At 50.4% G+C, this 6,838-nt stretch overlaps 1 long non-coding RNA gene across 1 annotated transcript in view; it reads right to left on the bottom strand.

Annotated features, from left to right (window-relative positions):
• The window catches only part of LOC110285802, a 6,780-nt gene extending 2,370 nt beyond the window's left edge, over positions 1-4,410 (bottom strand). The window contains exons 1-3 of the long non-coding RNA XR_002377086.2: positions 4,353-4,410; positions 2,548-2,594; positions 2,366-2,402 (exon numbers count right to left, since the gene is read on the bottom strand). This is a non-coding gene — a long non-coding RNA (uncharacterized LOC110285802). The remainder of the gene's footprint in view (positions 1-2,365; positions 2,403-2,547; positions 2,595-4,352) is intronic.
• Positions 4,411-6,838: the final 2,428 nt, after the last annotated feature.

The raw sequence follows: 6,838 nt of genomic DNA, 5'->3' as shown, positions 1-6,838 counted from the left end.
AATAGGGACACAGGTCAACAGGACACCAGCCACAGCTGGACCAACTGAAGCTTCTCACCCTGTGGCCAATATTCAAGAGGTAAAAAACGGGCCAGGGATAGTGGTGGCTGGGCCAGGCCTTGTCATCTGGAAGCCCCCAGACTCTTTCTAATCCAATGGCTTTTCAGGGCAGACCACACCCCCCACCCTCCATCCCCTTATTCCTTCTTTCCTTCTATACTGCATGAAACAGTGTGCCCAGATGGCTGTGGTGGCAGTCAGGGATGCTGCCTGGAATGATTCTTGAAACAAAATAAAACTGGGGCAGGAAGGAGGCGTACAGGGAGCCCTGCTCAGCCTCCAGTCATTTTACTGGGTCTCAACCTTGGGCCCCACAGGGGCATGGTGTCCTCCTTCATTGCTGGTAAGGGGGGCTCTGAAGAGGGACCCCAGAGGGAGGGGATGGAGAAGTCAAGGAAGGCTTCCTGGTGGTGACACTGAAGAGTACTCAATATGTAAGGCAGGAAACTCATTCCTAGTAACAGCACATCATAAGAGTGCAGGAAGGGACAAACATTGGGTAGAATTCTTTGCCTTTCTAGCACACTGGGAGGGGATGGGAATCCAGGGTAGGGGTGCAGAACACAGACCAGGGATGGGAAAAGGGCTTTACAAGGTCGTTGAGAATTGGTGCTCAGGCTGCAGCCCAGAAGCACTTAAAGGCAGGCAACTATAGCATTCTCCTTGTAGAGATGTAGAAACCAGAGCTCAGAGAAGTTAAGTAACAGGCCTAAGATCACACAGCAAGAAAGTCACAGATTTATGATCAAGTTCAGGGTATACAGTTGGAGAGCCCATGCTCTTGACTCCCAGGACACGTGATCGTTTTCCAATTCCTCAAAAGCCCCTGAAGGGCAGCGAGCGGAGAGCCCTCTGGATCCTAACATACTTCCTCCTCTTCTGTTCTTCCCCAGGAGCTCGTAAGCAAGATACGAACTCTCAGTGTCTCAGTAAGGGGCAAATGGTGCGGATCTAATCATATTCATTGTATGCTTGTATGAAATTCTCAAGAATAAACTTTTTCCCAAGACAGGGTTTCTCTATGTAACCCTGGATGTGCCTGCCTCTGCCTCCTGAGTGCTAGGATGTGTACTTCCACTGCCAAGCTTAAGAACAAAGAAAAATTTAAATTTGCAGCATCCCCAGTAGGTCATAGGGCACAGACCACAGACTAGTTAGTGCCCCAAGTCTGGAAAACCATAGCCTTACAGAGACCTGAGAGGCTATGGGAAATGGGCTTTGAAGGCACCAGCATCCCAGATGAGGCAGAAGGTCTTTGCTGGCAGGAGGGGACAAGAAAAGGGCTCAGTGGGGAGTTGAAGACCTGTATAAGGTAAGAGAATGAGCACAGCTGTAGGCAGAGGTGGTGAGCAGGGTGGACTACTCAACAATCTCTAGCTTTAGGGTGCATTAAAGAGAACTCGAAATATAAGGTGTTCTCCAGGCAGTGGTGGCGCACATTTTTAATCCCAGCCAGCACTTGGGAGGCAGAGACAGGCAGATCTCTATAAATTAAGGTCAACCTGGTCTACAGGGTGAGTTCCAGGATAGCCAAAGCTGTCAGGGACCCAAACCAAACAAAAAAGTGAGGGATACTCAGAGCTGGAGAGATGTCTCAGAGGTTGAGAGAACTGGCTGCCCTAGCTGTGGACTCATGTTTGGTTTCAAGCACCCACATGGCGGCTCCCAAGTCTGGAATTCCAGTTCCAGAGGATCTGGTGCCCTCTAGGTCATGCTTGTGGTTCACTTACACACATGCAGGCAAAACATTAATACACATAACACATAAAGTACCAATCAAATCATTTTTTAAAAAATCAGAGGTGCGGGCTGGCGAGATAAGAGCACTGACTGCTCTTCCAAAGGTCTTGAGTTCAAATCCCAGCAACCACATGGTGGCTCACAACCATCTGTAATGAGATCTGACACCCTCTTCTGGAGTGTCTGAAGACAGCTACAGTGTACTTACATATGATAAATAAATAAATCTTTAAAAAAAAATCAGAGGCGCTACTGGAGAGAAAGCAGGATGGCTGAGGGTGACTGGAAGATTAGCCCCAACCCCATCTTCTTTCATGATTCCCTCCGCCTGTCTCTAGCACTTCCAGCCCCTTTCCCAAGCTCCCTTCCTTCCCCACCCTTTCCTCTTTCCTCTGGCCCAGGTCTATGGACCTGCCTTCAGAGTTCCAGGCCCCTGTCTCTAAGAACCCACCCAAAAGGAAAGGTGTGGAGGCCAATAACTAACCCAGTGTTGCCAGAGGCAGGCCTGCCCATAGGAAGAGGAAGGTGCATCCCTTCAGCCCCCACCGACGACAGCATCACTTACCTTCTCCTCCCGTCTCCTGCCTGAGCCACCTATCTGCCTGCACATACCCAAAGTGACAAGTTAGTCAGGAGAGCGAGCAACAGTAAGTATCAGGGCACGTAGGGGAAGCCTAAGAGGAGGTCCATGCAGCGGGGGCGTCTTCCAGGTCCTGTCCTGCAGGACAAAGACCTGGGTCTGCTTACCTGCAGTGTAAGAAGTCACTGCACTCTCGGGGCCTCAGTTTCTGCAACTGAAAATGAGAGTGTTAGACAAGTTAGCTTACAAAAGATTTTAAAGATTTTTCATTTTACATTTAGATTTTGCTTGAATGTCTATGTACCATGTGTCTGCCCCCTGTCCACAAAGGCCAGAAGAGGGCATAGAATCCCCTGAAACTGGAGTTACTGGCTGTGTGCTACCCACCTGGTGCTGGGAACCGAACACAGGTCCTCTGCAAGAACAACAAGTGCTCCGAGCCACTGAGCTGTCGCTGCGCCTGCCTGTCCCCCTCTTTTTTTTTTTTAGATACAGAGCCTCACAGATCTGGAGTTAGTCTCAAATTCACTATATAAGCCAAGCACAGTGGCACATGCCTTTAATCCCAGCATTTGGGAGGCAGAGGCAGGCAGATCTCTGAGTTCGAGGCCAGCCTGGTCTACAGAGTGGGTTCCAGAATAGCCAGGGCTACAGAGAGACCTTGTCTTAAAAAGAAAAAAAAAAAAAATCACTTTGTAGATAAGGAGAACACCAAACTCCATTTTCTCCTGCCTCTGCTTCCCACATGCTGTGATTAGAGACATTTGTTACCACCCTGGCAGAATTTTTGAAGATTCTGCATGAACAAACTTGGGAACTCAATGATGGGGTCTGAGGCTTAGCTCCTCCAACTTCCAGCCGGACCTTAGCCAAGCTATCTCTCCTCTCCCAGCATCTTGTTTCTTCATTTTTCAAAGGTGCATAGGAATCATATATATGTCAAAGGACAGACTAAAATGTCATGTGCCAAGTCTCTGGTGCTAGGTTTATGTGAAGGCAAAGTTTTGAGTGGGATAGTCTGTGCTGAGCCCAAGAGCTTCTGGAATCTGATGACTGGAACTAAAGAGAGAAGCCATGAAGTGCACACACAAAGGCTTGAGGAAATTTACCCAAGCCTTCCCAAAGACAAGACCGTATCCACACTAACACCTAGTACCCTAGGCCAGGAACCCCAGAGGAAAGCCCAAGGAATAACCTGCAGAGAGCAGAGCGGCCACACGGTGGCAGTAAAGAATCAGAACAGCCTGTGATGCCTAGCGGCAGGGGACTATAGAAGGGGGCCAGAAAATGGGGCAGAAAGTTAGGTTTGTTCTTGGAGCAAGTAGAGGGTGGAAGGTAATGACTTCTTTGCAGTACACACCCCGCCTCTAGTCACATGTTGTGTGCACTTCCCCTTCATCTGTTTGCTTATTTATGCACTTATTATTCTTTTTGAGACAGGGTCTCACTACATAATCATGGCTGGCTTGGAACTTGCTATGTAGACCAGGCTGGCCTTGAACTCACAGAAAACCACTGCCTACTGAGTGCTGGGGTTACAGGCATGTGCCACCACAACACTCAGCCATTTGGCCAGCCTTGTTCTTTCAAACCCCCTTTTCCGTCTTTCTCTTCTTCCTTCCTGCCCCCTCTGCTTCCTCTGTCCTTTCCTCCCTCTTTTCTTCACTTATCCTTTCCTTTCTCTTGCTATGTTTGTCCAGCCAGCCTGTCAATTAGACATAATATCCGGAACCACAGCTGGCGCCAGTCTGAGATCGTCTGGGGTACAGAAATGGGTCAGCTGTGGCCCCCGCTCTGAGGGGGTCATGGCTCTGCTGGAGACCTGCAGCACCAATAACAACATTCCAGACCGTTGCTGGCCCCACCTCCCCTGCCACTCTGAGGCCTCCAGGGCAGTCACATGCTACGCGGGGTTCATAAAGGATTCTCGGCTTGGAATTGATGGGGCCTGAAGGGGGGCTGAGTCACTCACGGCCGGAAGTCAGCAGCAGCCACAGTAAACAGAAAAACAGCAAACAGCACCCCAGTGAGGCCAACTGTGTGGCCACCCCGCCCCACTCCAAAAATAAACGTCAGGAAAACATTGTAGTCCAGAGTCCAGCAATGTCAGATTTGGGGAAATTCCTGGCTACCAGGGCAGATGGCCATGGGTCAGTGCCTGACTGATATGCCTCTCCCAGGAGCCTGAACATAGAATGTTGATGAGGCTGGCCCAATCCAAGCAGCTGCCTCCCTCTGGGGTTCAATCCCCAAGTCTCCAAAACAAGAAGTAGAAGCCCACTTCACAGTGTGAGAGCTGACAGTAATGATGTACAAGAACTGAGATTTGGGGACAGCCGTAGGAGCCCCCTTAAGAAGTCACCAGTTTCCTTCTCTGTAAAATGGAATTAGCAAATCCTGCCTCCTGGTGGACAGTCCCTGAATAGCAGCTATCACCCATTAGTATGTGTTGTTATTATTATGAGGTATACAAAGAAACTATAACGTGTGACAGTTGTCAAGTGTGTCATTAGAGTGATTATCCCTATAGCAACCAAGGCCGCCTCCGCCTGACTCCAGCTTCCTCCACCCTTGGTCTAGCTCCACCTGCCTTCCAGACTGGCCATATGACAGTGGCAGGGATGACAAGGCTGACAGCTGACTGGAGGGGGGGGGGCACTCCTCACCACTCCTTCTGGGCATCCTGTTCAGCCACACACCCAGCTTCATGCCAAGTCCTGCCCAACCCTGTGGCAGTTTCGGGGAAGGGGCATCCAAAAGGTGGAGCTGGGGAGGCTTCTGGGAAGGCTCCTTCCACACAGCTGACCTCTGGCCCGGAGGGAAACTGGAAACTGCCTCCTTGAGACACAGTGAGGATCAAATAGGGCTGAAGGTCATTTTCACCTGCCTGACTTTGAATACAATGGGAGATGAAGTAATGGGAGGTGAAACCCAAAGACTTCTGACCACGTTCCACTTAGCTTCCATGAAAAACCCAGTCTGAGGTCTGGGGAGACAGGCGAGACCTTTCTCCCCTCTTTTTTAGACAGAATATCTAGTCCATGCTGGCCTTGAACTCGCTGAACAGCCAAGCTGACATTGAGCTTCAGATTTTCCTGGCTTCACCTCATCAGTATTGGAATTAGAAGCATGGATCTCCAAGCCCCGTTTATGTGGAACTGGGAATAGGACCGAGGCTTTCATGAGTGCTGGTTAAGCATCCGGGCAGCGCGGCTACATTTCCAGCCCACTTATGCTCACCAAAAGTTAAAAAGAAAAATCTGATCACAAAGAAGGTTGCGGAGATTTAGAGAAAAGTAAGATTTATTCCTGAAATCCAAAGTGCTCCACCATCCAGATACTAGCTCCTCAGCCAAGTCCCGCCCTCTGTCCTGTTGCTAAGAAGTGGGGGCGTGGCTACCTTGCTCCAGTCTCTTCGATGTTCTTTTTGAAACACCTCTGTTGCTTTTTCCTCAAGCCTGCCTCTCCTGTCCGAAGGTCCTCCTTATCTACCCCAGATGAAGAGCCCCTTTTTCCTTTCTCCTGTCCCGACACCTCCCATTCTAGGCTTCTCAGAGTCGAGGTTTTGATCGGAACAGTGCATTGATTAAACATTATACCAAAGAGCTGGAGAGGTTAAGAACATTGGCTGCTCTTCCAGAGGACCCAGGTTCTCCCGCATAGTGGCTCATAATGTCTGTAACTCTAGTTCCAGGGTTTCTGAGTGCAGAGGACACCAGGATGCATGTCTATGTCTATACATGCAGATAAAACGCCCACACACGTAAAAAAATAAAACTAAAAGGTCATCATACTATATACCATAATATGAACCATTCATGACATCTGCCATGTGCCAGAGCTAGCTCTGAGCTCTACAGATGGACGGTTCCATAGTTTTCCTTAGCTCACTGGCTGCCTGGGTGAGATGCGTGGTAATCCCACCTTCATTTAAACTTCCTGGTGCTGGCTGAAGAGGTCCTGCAGTGACCCACAAGGGCATGCCCGGGCCGCTCCTTTCTCATCTGGCCTACAACATTTGGAGGAGGTCCGCAAATAGCAGAAACTCGTATTCATTCATTCATTCATTCATTCATCCATTCACCCATTCATTCATAAAAAATAACCTCCCACCCATGGCAGATAGTCCAGGTGCTTCCTCCTTCCCTCTCTCTAAGTACTTGTCTACTCTCCCACGAGCCCTGGGTGCCCTCTGGAGGCGTAGGTCTCCGCCCACCCCTGCGGCCTCAGTGACTGCACGCAGTAGGTGCTGCAAAAGTCTTTCTTGAGTGTCTAGACAGGAGGCCAGGAGACCGGACCCCAGGAGCGTCCACCCTTGGCCGGGCGCCGCACCCCCGTCTTGTCCCGGGCTTCTCACCTGAGCTGGGTGTCCCCCGCCCCCCGGGCCGCCTCCTGTCCCGGCCGCCCCGCTCCCACTTCCTCCCGCCGCCCCGCCCCTTCCACATTCCTGTCCCGCCG

This window comes from Mus caroli, chromosome 19, assembly GCF_900094665.2.
Source record: "Mus caroli chromosome 19, CAROLI_EIJ_v1.1, whole genome shotgun sequence".
Taxonomy (NCBI): domain Eukaryota; kingdom Metazoa; phylum Chordata; class Mammalia; order Rodentia; family Muridae; genus Mus; species Mus caroli.
Note: the sequence above shows the minus strand (reverse complement) of the source record. Positions and strands in the feature narration are given on the sequence as shown.